Here is a 17,933-nt window from a genome sequence, read left to right as displayed (position 1 = left end):
AGGAGGGCGCAGTGACTTATCCATTATGCCAGTGGTGCTTACTGATGTTCTTATTTAAGACTGTTAGGTTTTTAATAGTCAATTATTTATTTTTGAGGAAAAAGTGAAGCTGTTTACTGTGTTCTTTGCATTACCAAGTCCAACAAGAAATGTGCTGGTACTATCCAGAGCTTTCAGTATGGATTATCATGCTATATTGCAGAAAATCAATTTGATGCAACTGCTTTACCAACAGTATGTTAATCTTTTCCATTGCTGTTTTTTTGGCTGACTGAAGGAAGATATGCAGTGCATTTGAACCAAAGCAGATGTGTGCTGACAACTTAAATGCACAATCATGTTTGTGTTTTTTCTTTCTTTCTTCCATCCTTTGTAATATCATATTAAATATTAATGTAGCAGTTTATAATCAATGACTAATGACATAAGAAAAGGAAAAAAAACAGTATACAAAGAAGCTCCAGGTGAGGCTTGAACTCACAACCTCGGCATCTCTCAACAGATATTGTCTTATAAATACCGCGCGCTGACCAATTGCGCCACTGGAGCACTTTGCAGCATTAATTGGTTATGCTAGATGTGGATTTTATTCAATACAATCAGTACAGTCATAAGAATTGAAAAAGAAAATCATTTTTGGTGATAAATGATGAGCAACAAAGGAATATGCATGCCAGATGGCACTTGAATAAGCTGTCCACGGTGATAGAAAAGGTTTAAAAAACAACAACAACAATGTTATCATAATTAATGTCATATTTTAGCTTCTGTTGTCATTTTTTACAAGCTAAACACTGCAAGACTGTTTTACAGTTGAAGCAAGGATAAAATATCAACTCTAGTGATGAGACACTTGCTGTAATGACTTCCAACTCAGACCGGACTTAAACCCACAACCACTGGCTTAGGAGAACAGTGCCTTATCCATTATGCCAGTGGTGCTTACTGATGTCCTTATTTAAGACTGATAGGTTTTTAATAGTCAATTATTTCTTTTTGAAAAAAGTGAAGCTGTTTACTGTGTTCTTTGCATTACCAAGTCCAGCAAGAAATGTGCTGGTACTATCCAGAGCTGTCAGTATAGATTATCATGCTATATTGCAGAAAATCAATTTGATGCAACTGCTTTACCAACAGTATGTTAATCTTTTCCATTGCTGTTTTGTTGGCTGACTGAAGGAAGATATGCAGTGCATTTGAACCAAAGCAGAAGTGTGCTGACAACTAAAATGCACCATCATGTTTGTGTTTTTTCTTTCTTTCTTCCATCCTTTGTAATATCATATTAAATATTAAGGTAGCAGTTTATAATCAATGACTAATGACATTAGAAATAGAAAAAAAAACAGTATACAAAGACGCTCCAGGTGAGGCTTGAACTCACAACCTCAGCATTGCTCAACAGATACTGTCTTATTAGTACCGCACGCTGACCAATTGCGCCACTGGAGCACTTTGCAGTATTAGTTGGTTATGCTAGATGTGGATTTTATTCAATACAATCAGTACAGTCATAAGAATTGAAAAAGAAAATCATTTTTGGTGATGAATGATGAGCATCAAAGGAACATACATTCCAGATGGCACTTGAATAAGCTGTCCACGGTGATAGAAAAGGTTTAAAAAACAACAACAACAATGTTATCATAATTAATGTCATATTTTAGCTTCTGTGGTCATTTTTTACAAGCTAAACACTGCAAGACTGTTTTACAGTTGAAGCAAGGATAAAATATCAACTCTAGTGATGAGACACTTGCTGTAATGACTTCCACCCCATATGGGACTTGGACCTCGTGGCTTAGGAGGGCAGTGACATATCCATTATGCCAGTGGTGCTTACTGATGTTCTTATTTAAGACTGTAAGGTTTTTAATAGTCAATTATTTATTTTTGAGGAAAAAGTGAAGCTGTTTACTGTGTTTTTTTACATTACCAAGTCCAGCAAGAAATGTGCTGGTACTATCCAGAGCTGTCAGTATGGATTATCATGCTATATTGCAGAAAATCAATTTGATGCAACTGCTTTACCAACAGTATGTTAATCTTTTCCATTGCTGTTTTGTTGGCTGGCTGAAGGAAGATATGCAGTGCATTTGAACCAAAGCAGATGTGTGCTGACAACTTAAATGCACAATCATGTTTGTGTTTTTCTTTCTTTCTTCCATCCTTTGTAATATCATATTAAATATTAAGGTAGCAGTTTATAATCAATGACTAATGACATAAGAAAAGGAAAAAAAAACAGTATACAAAGATGCTCCAGGTGAGGCTTGAACTCACAACCTCGGCATTGCTCAACAGATACTGTCTTATAAATACCGCACGCTGATCAATTGCGCCACTGGAGCACTTTGCAGCATTGATTGGCTATGCTAGATGTGGATTTTATTCAATACAATCAGTACAGTCATAAGAATTGAAAAAGAAAATCATTTTTGGTGATGAATGATGAGCAACAAAGGAACATGCATGCCAGATGGCACTTGAATAAGCTGTCCACGGTGATAAAAAAGGTTTAAAAAACAACAACAACAACAATGTTATCATAATTAATGTCATATTTTAGCTTCTGTGGTCATATCATATTAAATATTAAGGCTACCAGTTTATAATCAATGACTAATGACATAAGAAAAGGAAAAAAAATAGTATACAAAGATGCTCCAGGTGAGGCTTGAACTCACAACCTCGGCATTGCTCAATAGATACTGTCTTATAAGTACCGCGCGCTGACCAATTGCGCCACTGGAACACTTTGCAGGTTTTGTTGGTTATGCTAGATGTGGATTTTATTCAATACAATCAGTACAGTCATAAGAATTGAAAAAGAAAATCATTGTTGGTGATGAATGATGAGCAACAAAGGAACATGCATCCCAGATGGCACTTGAATAAGCTGTCCACGGTGATAGAAAAGGTTTAAAAAACAACAACAATGTTATCATAATTAATGTCATATTTTAGCTTCTGTGGTCATTTTTTATAAGCTAAACACTGCAAGACGGTTTTACAGTTGAAGCAAGGATAAAATATCAACTCTGGTGATGAGACACTTGTTGTAATGACTTCCACCCCATATGGGACTTGGACCCCCTGGCTTAGGAGCGCAGTGACTTATCCATTATGCCAGTGGTGCTTACTGATGTTCTTATTTAAGACTGTTAGGTTTTTAATAGTCAATTATTTATTTTTGAGGAAAAAGTGAAGCTGTTTACTGTGTTCTTTGCATTACCAAGTCCAACAAGAAATGTGCTGGTACTATCCAGAGCTTTCAGTATGGATTATCATGCTATATTGCAGAAAATCAATTTGATGCAACTGCTTTACCAACAGTATGTTAATCTTTTTCATTGCTGTTTTGTTGGCTGAATGAAGGAAGATATGCAGTGCATTTGAACCAAAGCAGATGTGTGCTGACAACTTAAATGCACAATCATGTTTGTGTTTTTTCTTTCTTTCTTCCATCCTTTGTAATATCATATTAAATATTAAGGTAGCAGTTTATAATCAATGACTAATGACATAAGAAAAGGAAAAAAAACAGTAAACAAAGATGTTCCAGATGAGGCTTGAACTCACAACCACTGCATTGCTCAACAGATACTGTCTTATAAGTTTTGCACGCTGACCAACTGCGCCACTGGAGCACTTTGCAGCATTGATTGGTTATGCTAGATGTGGATTTTATTCAATACAATCAGTACATTCATAAGAATTGAAAAAGAAAATCATTTTTGGTGATGAATGATGAGCAACAAAGGAACATGCATGCCAGATGGCACTTGAATAAGCTGTCCACGGTGATAGAAAAGGTTTAAAAAACAGCAACAACAATGTTATCATAATTAATGTCATATTTTAGCTTCTGTGGTCATTTTTTACAAGCTAAACACTGCAAGACTGTTTTACAGTTGAAGCAAGGATAAAATATCAACTCTAGTGATGAGACACTTGCTGTAATGACTTCCAACCCAGACGGGACTTAAACCCACAACCACTGGCTTAGGAGAACAGTGCCTTATCCATTATGCCAGTGGTGCTTACTGATGTTCTTATTTAAGACTGTTAGGTTTTTAATAGTCAATTATTTATTTTTGAGGAAAAAGTGAAGCTGTTTACTGTGTTCTTTGCATTACCAAGTCCAACAAGAAATGTGCTGGTACTATCCAGAGCTTTCAGTATGGATTATCATGCTATATTGCAGAAAATCAATTTATGCAACTGCTTTACCAACAGTATGTTAATCTTTTCCATTGCTGTTTTGTTGGCTGACTGAAGGAAGATATGCAGTGCATTTGAACCAAAGCAGATGTGTGCTGACAACTTAAATGCACAATCATGTTTGTGTTTTTTCTTTCTTTCTTTCATCCTTTGTAATATCATATTAAATATTAAGGTAGCAGTTTATAATCAATGACTAATGACATAAGAAAAGGAAAAAAAACAGTATACAAAGAAGCTCCAGGTGTATCTTGAACTCACAACCTCGGCATCGCTCAACAGATACTGTCTTATAAGTACCGCGTGCTGACCAATTGCGCCACTGGAGCACTTTGCAGCATTAATTGGTTATGCTAGATGTGGATTTTATTCAATACAATCAGTACAGTCATAAGAATTGAAAAAGAAAAACATTTTTGGTGATAAATGTTGAGCAACAAAGGAACATGCATGCCAGATGGCACTTGAATAAGCTGTCCACGGTGATAGAAAAGGTTTAAAAAACAACAACAACAATGTTATCATAATTAATGTCATATTTTAGCTTCTGTTGTCATTTTTTACAAGCTAAACACTGCAAGACTGTTTTACAATTGAAGCAAGGATAAAATATCAACTCTAGTGATGAGACACTTGCTGTAATGACTTCCAACTCAGACGGGACTTAAACCCACAACCACTGGCTTAGGAGAACAGTGCCTTATCCATTATGCCAGTGGTGCTTACTGATGTCCTTAATTAAGACTGATAGGTTTTTAATAGTCAATTATTTATTTTTGAAAAAAGTGAAGCTGTTTACTGTGTTCTTTGCATTACCAAGTCCAGCAAGAAATGTGCTGGTACTATCCAGAGCTGTCAGTATGGATTATCATGCTATATTGCAGAAAATCAATTTGATGCAACTGCTTTACCAACAGTATGTTAATCTTTTCCATTGCTGTTTTGTTGGCTGACTGAAGGAAGATATGCAGTGCATTTGAACCAAAGCAGATGTGTGCTGACAACTAAAATGCACCATCATGTTTGTGTTTTTTCTTTCTTTCTTCCATCCTTTGTAATATCATATTAAATATTAAGGTAGCAGTTTATAATCAATGACTAATGACATTAGAAATAGAAAAAAAAACAATGTACAAAGACGCTCCAGGTGAGGCTTGAACTCACAACTTCGGCATTGCTCTACAGATACTGTCTTATTAGTACCACACGCTGACCAATTGCGCCACTGGAGCACTTTGCAGCATTAGTTGGTTATGCTAGATGTGGATTTTATTCAATACAATCAGTACAGTCATAAGAATTGAAAAAGAAAATCATTTTTGGTGATGAATGATGAGCAACAAAGGAACATGCATGCCAGATGGCACCTGAATAAGCTGTCCACGGTGATAGAAAAGGTTTAAAAAACAACAACAACAATGTTATCATAATTAATGTCATATTTTAGCTTCTGTGGTCATTTTTTACAAGCTAAACACTGCAAGACTGTTTTACAGTTGAAGCAAGGATAAAATATCAACTCTAGTGATGAGACACTTGCTGTAATGACTTCCACCCCATATGGGACTTGGGCCCCCTGGCGTAGGAGGGCGCAGTGACTTATCCATTATGCCAGTGGTGCTTACTGATGTTCTTATTTAAGACTGTTAGGTTTTTAATAGTCAATTATTTATTTTTGAGGAAAAAGTGAAGCTGTTTACTGTGTTCTTTGCATTACCAAGTCCAACAAGAAATGTGCTGGTACTATCCAGAGCTTTCAGTATGGATTATCATGCTATATTGCAGAAAATCAATTTGATGCAACTGCTTTACCAACAGTATGTTAATCTTTTCCATTGCTGTTTTTTTGGCTGACTGAAGGAAGATATGCAGTGCATTTGAACCAAAGCAGATGTGTGCTGACAACTTAAATGCACAATCATGTTTGTGTTTTTTCTTTCTTTCTTCCATCCTTTGTAATATCATATTAAATATTAAGGTAGCAGTTTATAATCAATGACTAATGACATAAGAAAAGGAAAAAAAACAGTATACAAAGAAGCTCCAGGTGAGGCTTGAACTCACAACCTCGGCATCTCTCAACAGATATTGTCTTATAAATACCGCGCGCTGACCAATTGCGCCACTGGAGCACTTTGCAGCATTAGTTGGTTATGCTAGATGTGGATTTTATTCAATACAATCAGTACAGTCATAAGAATTGAAAAAGAAAATCATTTTTGGTGATAAATGATGAGCAACAAAGGAATATGCATGCCAGATGGCACTTGAATAAGCTGTCCACGGTGATAGAAAAGGTTTAAAAAACAACAACAACAATGTTATCATAATTAATGTCATATTTTAGCTTCTGTTGTCATTTTTTACAAGCTAAACACTGCAAGACTGTTTTACAGTTGAAGCAAGGATAAAATATCAACTCTAGTGATGAGACACTTGCTGTAATGACTTCCAACTCAGACCGGACTTAAACCCACAACCACTGGCTTAGGAGAACAGTGCCTTATCCATTATGCCAGTGGTGCTTACTGATGTCCTTATTTAAGACTGATAGGTTTTTAATAGTCAATTATTTCTTTTTGAAAAAAGTGAAGCTGTTTACTGTGTTCTTTGCATTACCAAGTCCAGCAAGAAATGTGCTGGTACTATCCAGAGCTGTCAGTATGGATTATCATGCTATATTGCAGAAAATCAATTTGATGCAACTGCTTTACCAACAGTATGTTAATCTTTTCCATTGCTGTTTTGTTGGCTGACTGAAGGAAGATATGCAGTGCATTTGAACCAAAGCAGAAGTGTGCTGACAACTAAAATGCACCATCATGTTTGTGTTTTTTCTTTCTTTCTTCCATCCTTTGTAATATCATATTAAATATTAAGGTAGCAGTTTATAATCAATGACTAATGACATTAGAAATAGAAAAAAAAACAGTATACAAAGACGCTCCAGGTGAGGCTTGAACTCACAACCTCAGCATTGCTCAACAGATACTGTCTTATTAGTACCGCACGCTGACCAATTGCGCCACTGGAGCACTTTGCAGTATTAGTTGGTTATGCTAGATGTGGATTTTATTCAATACAATCAGTACAGTCATAAGAATTGAAAAAGAAAATCATTTTTGGTGATGAATGATGAGCATCAAAGGAACATACATTCCAGATGGCACTTGAATAAGCTGTCCACGGTGATAGAAAAGGTTTAAAAAACAACAACAACAATGTTATCATAATTAATGTCATATTTTAGCTTCTGTGGTCATTTTTTACAAGCTAAACACTGCAAGACTGTTTTACAGTTGAAGCAAGGATAAAATATCAACTCTAGTGATGAGACACTTGCTGTAATGACTTCCACCCCATATGGGACTTGGACCTCGTGGCTTAGGAGGGCAGTGACATATCCATTATGCCAGTGGTGCTTACTGATGTTCTTATTTAAGACTGTAAGGTTTTTAATAGTCAATTATTTATTTTTGAGGAAAAAGTGAAGCTGTTTACTGTGTTTTTTTACATTACCAAGTCCAGCAAGAAATGTGCTGGTACTATCCAGAGCTGTCAGTATGGATTATCATGCTATATTGCAGAAAATCAATTTGATGCAACTGCTTTACCAACAGTATGTTAATCTTTTCCATTGCTGTTTTGTTGGCTGGCTGAAGGAAGATATGCAGTGCATTTGAACCAAAGCAGATGTGTGCTGACAACTTAAATGCACAATCATGTTTGTGTTTTTCTTTCTTTCTTCCATCCTTTGTAATATCATATTAAATATTAAGGTAGCAGTTTATAATCAATGACTAATGACATAAGAAAAGGAAAAAAAACCAGTATACAAAGATGCTCCAGGTGAGGCTTGAACTCACAACCTCGGCATTGCTCAACAGATACTGTCTTATAAATACCGCACGCTGATCAATTGCGCCACTGGAGCACTTTGCAGCATTGATTGGCTATGCTAGATGTGGATTTTATTCAATACAATCAGTACAGTCATAAGAATTGAAAAAGAAAATCATTTTTGGTGATGAATGATGAGCAACAAAGGAACATGCATGCCAGATGGCACTTGAATAAGCTGTCCACGGTGATAAAAAAGGTTTAAAAAACAACAACAACAACAATGTTATCATAATTAATGTCATATTTTAGCTTCTGTGGTCATATCATATTAAATATTAAGGCTACCAGTTTATAATCAATGACTAATGACATAAGAAAAGGAAAAAAAATAGTATACAAAGATGCTCCAGGTGAGGCTTGAACTCACAACCTCGGCATTGCTCAATAGATACTGTCTTATAAGTACCGCGCGCTGACCAATTGCGCCACTGGAACACTTTGCAGGTTTTGTTGGTTATGCTAGATGTGGATTTTATTCAATACAATCAGTACAGTCATAAGAATTGAAAAAGAAAATCATTGTTGGTGATGAATGATGAGCAACAAAGGAACATGCATCCCAGATGGCACTTGAATAAGCTGTCCACGGTGATAGAAAAGGTTTAAAAAACAACAACAATGTTATCATAATTAATGTCATATTTTAGCTTCTGTGGTCATTTTTTATAAGCTAAACACTGCAAGACGGTTTTACAGTTGAAGCAAGGATAAAATATCAACTCTGGTGATGAGACACTTGTTGTAATGACTTCCACCCCATATGGGACTTGGACCCCCTGGCTTAGGAGCGCAGTGACTTATCCATTATGCCAGTGGTGCTTACTGATGTTCTTATTTAAGACTGTTAGGTTTTTAATAGTCAATTATTTATTTTTGAGGAAAAAGTGAAGCTGTTTACTGTGTTCTTTGCATTACCAAGTCCAACAAGAAATGTGCTGGTACTATCCAGAGCTTTCAGTATGGATTATCATGCTATATTGCAGAAAATCAATTTGATGCAACTGCTTTACCAACAGTATGTTAATCTTTTTCATTGCTGTTTTGTTGGCTGAATGAAGGAAGATATGCAGTGCATTTGAACCAAAGCAGATGTGTGCTGACAACTTAAATGCACAATCATGTTTGTGTTTTTTCTTTCTTTCTTCCATCCTTTGTAATATCATATTAAATATTAAGGTAGCAGTTTATAATCAATGACTAATGACATAAGAAAAGGAAAAAAAATAGTGTACAAAGATGCTCCAAGTGAGGCTTGAACTCACAACATCGACATTGCTCAACAGATACTGTCTTATAAGTACCGCGCGCTGACCAATTGCGCCACTGGAGCACTTTGCAGCATTAATTGGTTATGCTAGATGTGGATTTTATTCAATACAATCAGTACAGTCATAAGAATTGAAAAAGAAAATTATTTTTGGTGATGAATGATGAGCAACAAAGGAACATGCATGCCAGATGGCACTTGAATAAGCTGTCCACTGTGATAGTATAGGTTTAAAAAACAACAACAACAATGTTATCATAATTAATGTCATATTTTAGCTTCTGTGGTCATGTTTTACAAGCTAAACACTGCAAGAAGGTTTTACAGTTGAAGCAAGGATAAAATATCAACTCTAGTGATGAGACACTTGCTGTAATGACTTCCACCCCATATGGGACTTGGACCCCGTGGCTTAGGAGGGCAGTGACTTATCCATTATGCCAGTGGTGCTTACTGATGTTCTTATTTAAGACTGTTATTTTTTTAATAGTCAATTATTTATTTTTGATGAAAAAGTGAAGCTGTTTACTGTGTTCTTTGCATTACCAAGTCCAGCAAGAAATGTGCTGGTACTATCCAGAGCTGTCAGTATGGATTATCATGCTATATTGCAGAAAATCAATTTGATGCAACTGCTTTACCAACAGTATGTTAATCTTTTCCATTGCTGTTTTGTTGGCTGACTGAAGGAAGATATGCAGTGCATTTGAACCAAAGCAGATGTGTGCTGACAACTTAAATGCACAATCATGTTTGTGTTTTTTCTTTCTTTCTTCCATCCTTTGTAATATCATATTAAATATTAAGGTAGCAGTTTATAATCAATGACTAATGACATAAGAAAAGGAAAACAAACAGTATACAAAGATGCTCCAGGTGAGGCTTGAACTCACAACTTCGGCATTGCTCAACAGATACTGTCTTATAAGTACCGCGCGCTGACCAATTGCACCACTGGAGCACTTTGCAGCATTTATTGGTTATGCTAGATGTGGATTTTATTCAATACAATCAGTACAGTCATAAGAATTGAAAAAGAAAATCATTGTTAGTGATGAATGATGAGCAACAAAGAAACATGCATGCCAGATGGCACTTGAATAAGCTGTCCACGGTGATAGAAAAGGCTTAAACAACAACAACAACAATGTTATCATAATTAATGTCATATTTTAGCTTCTGTGGTCATTTTTTATAAGCTAAACACTGCAAGACTGTTTTACAGTTGAAGCAAGGATAAAATATCAACTCTAGTGATGAGACACTTGCTGTAATGACTTCCACCCCATATGGGACTTGGACCCCCTGGCTTAGGAGGGCAGTGACTTATCCATTATGCCAGTGGTGCTTACTGATGTTCTTATTTAAGACTGATAGGTTTTTAATAGTCAATTATTTATTTTTGAAAAAAAGTGAAGCTGTTTACTGTGTTCTTTGCATTACCAAGTCCAGCAAGAAATGTGCTGGTACTATCCAGAGCTGTCAGTATGGATTATCATGCTATATTGCAGAAAATCAATTTGATGCAACTGCTTTACCAACAGTATGTTAATCTTTTCCATTGCTGTTTTGTTGGCTGACTGAAGGAAGATATGCAGTGCATTTGAACCAAAGCAGATGTGTGCTGACAACTTAAATGCACAATCATGTTTGTGTTTTTTCTTTCTTTCTTCCATCCTTTGTAATATCATATTAAATATTAAGGTAGCAGTTTATAATCAATTACTAATGACATAAGAAAAGGAAAAAAAAACAGTATTCAAATATGCTCCAGGTGAGGTTTGAACTCACAACCTCGGCATTGCTCAACAGATACTGTCTTATAAGTACCACGCGCTGACCAATTGCGCCACTGGAGCACTTTGCTGGATTAATTGGTTATGCTAGATGTGGATTTTATTCAATACAATCAGTACAGTCATAAGAATTGAAAAAGAAAATCATTTTTGGTGATGAATGATGAGCAACAAAGGAACATGCATGCCAGATGGCACTTGAATAAGCTGTCCACGGTGATAGAAAAGGTTTAAAAAACAACAAAAACAATGTTATCATAATTAATGTCATATTTTAGCTTCTGTGGTCATTTTTTACAAGCTGAACACTGCAAGACTATTTTACAGTTGAAGCAAGGATAAAATATCAACTCTAGTGATGAGACACTTGCTGTAATGACTTCCAACTCAGACAGGACTTAAACCCACAACCAATGGCTTAGGAGACCAGTGCCTTACCCATTATGCCAGTGGTGCTTACTGATGTTCATATTTAAGACTGTTAGGTTTTTCATAGTCAATTATTTATTTTTGAGGAAAAAGTGAAGCTGGTTACTGTGTTCTTTGCATTACCAAGTCCAGCAAGAAATGTGCTGGTACTATCCAGAGCTGTCAGTATGGATTATCATGCTATATTGCAGAAAATCAATTTGATGCAACTGCTTTACCAACAGTATGTTAATCTTTTCCATTGCTGTTTTGTTGGCTGACTGAAGGAAGATATGCAGTGCATTTGAACCAAAGCAGATGTGTGCTGACAACTTAAATGCACAATCATGTTTGTGTTTTTTCTTTCTTTCTTCCATCCTTTGTAATATCATATTAAATACAAAGGTAGCAGTTTATAATCAATGACTAATGACATAAGAAAAGGAAAAAAAAAACAGTATACAAAGATGCTCCAGGTGAGGCATGAACTCACAACCTCGGCATCGCTCAACAGATACTGTCTTATAAATACCGCGTGCTGACCAATTGCACCACTGGAGCACTTTGCAGCATTAATTGGTTATGCTAGATGTGGATTTTATTCAATACAATCAGTACAGTCATAAGAATTGAAAAAGAAAATCATTTTTGGAGATGAATGATGAGCAACAAAGGAACATGCATGCCAGATGGCACTTGAATAAGCTGTCCACGGTGATAGAAAAGGTTTAAAAAACAACAAAAACAATGTTATCATAATTAATGTCATATTTTAGCTTCTGTGGTCATTTTTTACAAGCTAAACACTGCAAGACTGTTTTACAGTTGAAGCAAGGATAAAATATCAACTGTAGTGATGAGACACTTGCTGTAATGACTTCCACCCCATATGGGACTTGGACCCCGTGGCTTAGGAGGGCAGTGACTTATCCATTATGCCAGTGGTGCTTACTGATGTTCTTATTTAAGACTATTAGGTTTTTAATAGTCAATTATTTATTTTTGAGGAAAAAGTGAAGCTGTTTACTGTGTTCTTTGCATTACCAAGTCCAGCAAGAAATGTGCTGGTACTATCCAGAGCTGTCAGTATGGATTATCATGCTATATTGCAGAAAATCAATTTGATGCAACTGCTTTACCAACAGTATGTTAATCTTTTCCATTGCTGTTTTGTTGGCTGGCTGAAGGAAGATATGCAGTGCATTTGAACCAAAGCAGATGTGTGCTGACAACTAAAATGCACAATCATGTTTGTGTTTTTCTTTCTTTCTTCCATCCTTTGTAATATCATATTAAATATTAAGGTAGCAGTTTATAATCAATGACTAATGACATAAGAAAAGGAAAAAAACAGTATATAAAGATGCTCCAGGTGAGGCTTGAACTCACAACCTCGGCATTGCTCAACAGATACTGTCTTATAAGACCCATGCACTGATCAATTGCGCCACTGGAGCACTTTGCAGCATTTATTGGTTATGCTAGATGTGGATTTTATTCAATACAATCAGTACAGTCATAAGAATTGAAAAAGAAAATCATTGTTGGTGATGAATGATGAGCAACAAAGGAACATGCATGCCAGATGGCACTTGAATAAGCTGTCCACGGTGATAGAAAAGGCTTAAACAACAACAACAATGTTATCATAATTAATGTCATATTTTAGCTTCTGTGGTCATTTTTTATAAGCTAAACACTGCAAGACTGTTTTACAGTTGAAGCAAGGATAAAATATCAACTCTAGTGATGAGACACTTGCTGTAATGACTTCCACCCCATATGGGACTTGGACCCCCTGGCTTAGGAGGGCAGTGACTTATCCATTATGCCAGTGGTGCTTACTGATGTTCTTATTTAAGACTGTTAGGTTTTTAATAGTCAATTATTTATTTTTGAGGAAAAAGTGAAGCTGTTTACTGTGTTCTTTGCATTACCAAGTCCAACAAGAAATGTGCTGGTACTATCCAAAGCTTTCAGTATGGATTATCATGCTATATTGCAGAAAATCAATTTGATGCAACTGCTTTACCAACAGTATGTTAATCTTTTTCATTGCTGTTTTGTTGGCTGCCTGAAGGAAGATATGCAGTGCATTTGAACCAAAGCAGATGTGTGCTGACAACTTAAATGCACAATCATGTTAGTGTTTTTTCTTTCTTTCTTCCATCCTTTGTAATATCAAAATAAATATTAAGGTAGCAGTTTATAATCAATGACTAATGACATAAGAAAAGGAAAAAAAAAACAGTATACAAAGATGCTCCAGGTGAGGCATGAACTCACAACCTCGGCATCGCTCAACAGATACTGTCTTATAAATACCGCGTGCTGACCAATTGCACCACTGGAGCACTTTGCAGCATTAATTGGTTATGCTAGATGTGGATTTTATTCAATACAATCAGTACAGTCATAAGAATTGAAAAAGAAAATCATTTTTGGAGATGAATGATGAGCAACAAAGGAACATGCATGCCAGATGGCACTTGAATAAGCTGTCCACGGTGATAGAAAAGGTTTAAAAAACAACAACAACAATGTTATCATAATTAATGTCATATTTTAGCTTCTGTGGTCATTTTTTACAAGCTAAACACTGCAAGACTGTTTTACAGTTGAAGCAAGGATAAAATATCAACTGTAGTGATGAGACACTTGCTGTAATGACTTCCACCCCATATGGGACTTGGACCCCGTGGCTTAGGAGGGCAGTGACTTATCCATTATGCCAGTGGTGCTTACTGATGTTCTTATTTAAGACTATTAGGTTTTTAATAGTCAATTATTTATTTTTGAGGAAAATGTGAAGCTGTTTACTGTGTTCTTTGCATTACCAAGTCCAGCAAGAAATGTGCTGGTACTATCCAGAGCTGTCAGTATGGATTATCATGCTATATTGCAGAAAATCAATTTGATGCAACTGCTTTACCAACAGTATGTTAATCTTTTCCATTGCTGTTTTGTTGGCTGGCTGAAGGAAGATATGCAGTGCATTTGAACCAAAGCAGATGTGTGCTGACAACTTAAATGCACAATCATGTTTGTGTTTTTCTTTCTTTCTTCCATCCTTTGTAATATCATATTAAATATTAAGGTAGCAGTTTATAATCAATGACTAATGACATAAGAAAAGGAAAAAAACAGTATATAAAGATGCTCCAGGTGAGGCTTGAACTCACAACCTCGGCATTGCTCAACAGATACTGTCTTATAAGACCTATGCACTGATCAATTGCGCCACTGGAGCACTTTGCAGCATTTATTGGTTATGCTAGATGTGGATTTTATTCAATACAATCAGTACAGTCATAAGAATTGAAAAAGAAAATCATTGTTGGTGATGAATGATGAGCAACAAAGGAACATGCATGCCAGATGGCACTTGAATAAGCTGTCCACGGTGATAGAAAAGGCTTAAACAACAACAACAATGTTATCATAATTAATGTCATATTTTAGCTTCTGTGGTCATTTTTTATAAGCTAAACACTGCAAGACTGTTTTACAGTTGAAGCAAGGATAAAATATCAACTCTAGTGATGAGACACTTGCTGTAATGACTTCCACCCCATATGGGACTTGGACCCCCTGGCTTAGGAGGGCAGTGACATCCATTATGCCAGTGGTGCTTACTGATGTTCTTATTTAAGACTGTTAGGTTTTTAATAGTCAATTATTTATTTTTGAGGAAAAAGTGAAGCTGTTTACTGTGTTCTTTGCATTACCAAGTCCAACAAGAAATGTGCTGGTACTATCCAAAGCTTTCAGTATGGATTATCATGCTATATTGCAGAAAATCAATTTGATGCAACTGCTTTACCAACAGTATGTTAATCTTTTTCATTGCTGTTTTGTTGGCTGCCTGAAGGAAGATATGCAGTGCATTTGAACCAAAGCAGATGTGTGCTGACAACTTAAATGCACAATCATGTTAGTGTTTTTTCTTTCTTTCTTCCATCCTTTGTAATATCAAAATAAATATTAAGGTAGCAGTTTATAATCAATGACTAATGACATAAGAAAAGGAAAAAAAACAGTATACAAAGATGCTCCAGGTGAGGCTTGAACTCACAACCTCGGCATTGCTCAACAGATACTGTCTTATAAGTACCGCGCGCTGACCAATTGCGCCACAGGAGCACCTTGCAGCATTAATTGGTTATGCTAGATGTGGATTTTTTTCAATACAATCAGTACAGTCATAAGAATTGAAAAAGAAAATCATTTTTGGTGATAAATGATGAGCAACAAAGGAACATGCATGCCAGATGGCACTTGAATAAGCTGTCCACGGTGATAGAAAAGGTTTAAAAAACAACAACAACAACAACAACAACAACAATGTTATAATTAATGTAATATTTTAGCTTATGTGGTCATTTTTTACAAGCTAAACACTGCAAGACTGTTTTACAGTTGAAGCAAGGATAAAATATCAACTCTAGTGATGAGACACTTGCTGTAATGACTTCCAACTCAGACGGGACTTAAACCCACAACCACTGGCTTAGGAGAACAGTGCCTTACCCATTATGCCAGTGGTGCTTACTGATGTTTTTATTTAAGACTGTTAGGTTTCTAATAGTCAATTATTTATTCTTGAGGAAAAAGTGAAGCTGTTTACTGTGTTCTTTGCATTACCAAGTCCAGCAAGAAATGTGCTGGTACTATCCAGAGCTGTCAGTATGGATTATCATGCTATATTGCAGAAAATCAATTTGATGCAACTGCTTTACCAACAGTATGTTAATCTTTTCCATTGCTGTTTTGTTGGCTGACTGAAGGAAGATATGCAGTGCATTTGAACCAAAGCAGATGTGTGCTGACAACTTAAATGCACAATCATGTTTGTGTTTTTTCTTTCTTTTTTCCATCCTTTGTAATATTATATTAAATATTAAGGTAGCAGTTTATAATCAATGACTAATGACATAAGAAAAGGAAAAAAAAACAGTATGCTCCAGGTGATGCTTGAACTCACAACCTCGGCATTGCTCAACAGATTCTGTCTTATAAGAACCGCACGCTGACCAATTGCGCCACTGGAGCACTTTACAGCATTAATTGGTTATGCTAGATGTGGATTTCATTCAATACAATCAGTACAGTCATAAGAATTGAAAAATAAAATCATTTTTGGTAAATGAATGATGAGCAACAAAGGAACATGCATGCCAGATGGCACTTGAATAAGCTGTCCACGGTGATAGAAAAGGTTTAAAAAATAACAACAACAATGTTATCATAATTAATGTAATATTTTAGCTTCTGTGGTAATTTTTTACAAGCTAAACACTGCAAGACTGTTTTATAGTTGAAGCAAGGATAAAATATCAACTCTAGTGATGAGACACTTGCTGTAATGACTTCCAACGCAGACGGGACTTAAACCCACAACGACTGGCTTAGGAGAACAGTGCCTTATCCATTATGCCAGTGGTGCTTACTGATGTCCTTATTTAAGACTGATAGGTTTTTAATAGTCAATTATTTATTTTTGAAGAAAAGTTAAGCTGTTTACTGTGTTCTTTGCATTGCCAAGTCCAGCAAGAAATGTGCTGGTACTGTCCAGAGCTGTCAGTATGGATTATCATGCTATATTGCAGAAAATCAATTTGATGCAACTGCTTTACCAACAGTATGTTAATCTTTTCCATTGCTGTTTTGTTGGCTGACTGAAGGAAGATATGCAGTGCATTTGAACCAAAGCAGATGTGTGCTGACAACTTAAATGCACAATCATGTTTGTGTTTTTTCTTTCTTTCTTCCATCCTTTGTAATATCATATTAAATACTAAGGTAGCAGTTTATAATCAATGACTAATGACATAAGAAAAGGAAAAAAAAACAGTATACAAAGATGCTCCAGGTGAGGCTTGAACTCACAACTTCAGCATTGCTCAACAGATACTGTCTTATAAGTACCGTGCGCTGACCAATTGCGCCACTGGAGCACTTTGCAGCATTAGTTGGTTATGCTAGATGTGGATTTTATTCAATACAATCAGTACAGTCATAAGAATTGAAAAAGAAAATCATTGTTAGTGATGAATGATGAGCAACAAAGAAACATGCATGCCAGATGGCACTTGAATAAGCTGTCCACGGTGATAGAATAAGGCTTAAACAACAACAACAATGTTATCATAATTAATGTCATATTTTAGCTTCTGTGGTCATTTTTTATAAGCTAAACACTGCAAGACTGTTTTACAGTTGAAGCAAGGATAAAATATCAAATCTAGTGATGAGACACTTGCTGTAATGACTTCCACCCCATATGGGACTTGGACCCCGTGGCTTAGGAGGGCAGTGACTTATCCATTATGCCA

At 35.9% G+C, this 17,933-nt stretch overlaps 9 non-coding genes across 9 annotated transcripts; all 9 read right to left on the bottom strand.

Annotated features, from left to right (window-relative positions):
* Positions 1 to 456: 456 nt before the first annotated feature.
* Positions 457 to 549, bottom strand: TRNAI-UAU (transfer RNA isoleucine (anticodon UAU)). The gene is given in 2 exon segments: positions 457 to 492; positions 512 to 549. It is a non-coding gene; the product is annotated as a tRNA-Ile (tRNA).
* Positions 550 to 1,359: 810 nt separating this feature from the next.
* TRNAI-AAU (transfer RNA isoleucine (anticodon AAU)) lies at positions 1,360 to 1,452 on the bottom strand. Its single transcript is given in 2 exon segments — positions 1,360 to 1,395; positions 1,415 to 1,452. It is a non-coding gene; the product is annotated as a tRNA-Ile (tRNA).
* Positions 1,453 to 2,662: 1,210 nt separating this feature from the next.
* Positions 2,663 to 2,755, bottom strand: TRNAI-UAU (transfer RNA isoleucine (anticodon UAU)). The gene is given in 2 exon segments: positions 2,663 to 2,698; positions 2,718 to 2,755. It is a non-coding gene; the product is annotated as a tRNA-Ile (tRNA).
* A 2,608-nt stretch (positions 2,756 to 5,363) lies between these two features.
* TRNAI-AAU (transfer RNA isoleucine (anticodon AAU)) lies at positions 5,364 to 5,456 on the bottom strand. The gene is given in 2 exon segments: positions 5,364 to 5,399; positions 5,419 to 5,456. It is a non-coding gene; the product is annotated as a tRNA-Ile (tRNA).
* Positions 5,457 to 6,263: 807 nt separating this feature from the next.
* Positions 6,264 to 6,356, bottom strand: TRNAI-UAU (transfer RNA isoleucine (anticodon UAU)). Its single transcript is given in 2 exon segments — positions 6,264 to 6,299; positions 6,319 to 6,356. It is a non-coding gene; the product is annotated as a tRNA-Ile (tRNA).
* Positions 6,357 to 7,166: 810 nt separating this feature from the next.
* On the bottom strand, positions 7,167 to 7,259 carry TRNAI-AAU (transfer RNA isoleucine (anticodon AAU)). Its single transcript is given in 2 exon segments — positions 7,167 to 7,202; positions 7,222 to 7,259. It is a non-coding gene; the product is annotated as a tRNA-Ile (tRNA).
* Positions 7,260 to 8,469: 1,210 nt separating this feature from the next.
* On the bottom strand, positions 8,470 to 8,562 carry TRNAI-UAU (transfer RNA isoleucine (anticodon UAU)). The gene is given in 2 exon segments: positions 8,470 to 8,505; positions 8,525 to 8,562. It is a non-coding gene; the product is annotated as a tRNA-Ile (tRNA).
* Positions 8,563 to 11,160: 2,598 nt separating this feature from the next.
* Positions 11,161 to 11,253, bottom strand: TRNAI-UAU (transfer RNA isoleucine (anticodon UAU)). The gene is given in 2 exon segments: positions 11,161 to 11,196; positions 11,216 to 11,253. It is a non-coding gene; the product is annotated as a tRNA-Ile (tRNA).
* A 4,395-nt stretch (positions 11,254 to 15,648) lies between these two features.
* On the bottom strand, positions 15,649 to 15,741 carry TRNAI-UAU (transfer RNA isoleucine (anticodon UAU)). Its single transcript is given in 2 exon segments — positions 15,649 to 15,684; positions 15,704 to 15,741. It is a non-coding gene; the product is annotated as a tRNA-Ile (tRNA).
* Between the last annotated feature and the right edge of the window lie 2,192 nt (positions 15,742 to 17,933).

The sequence above is a fragment of the Pseudophryne corroboree genome, unplaced genomic scaffold (genome assembly GCF_028390025.1).
Source record: "Pseudophryne corroboree isolate aPseCor3 unplaced genomic scaffold, aPseCor3.hap2 scaffold_1422, whole genome shotgun sequence".
Lineage (NCBI taxonomy): Eukaryota > Metazoa > Chordata > Amphibia > Anura > Myobatrachidae > Pseudophryne > Pseudophryne corroboree.
The sequence above is the reverse complement of the archived record's forward strand: the minus strand, read 5'-3'. Positions and strand labels throughout refer to the sequence as shown.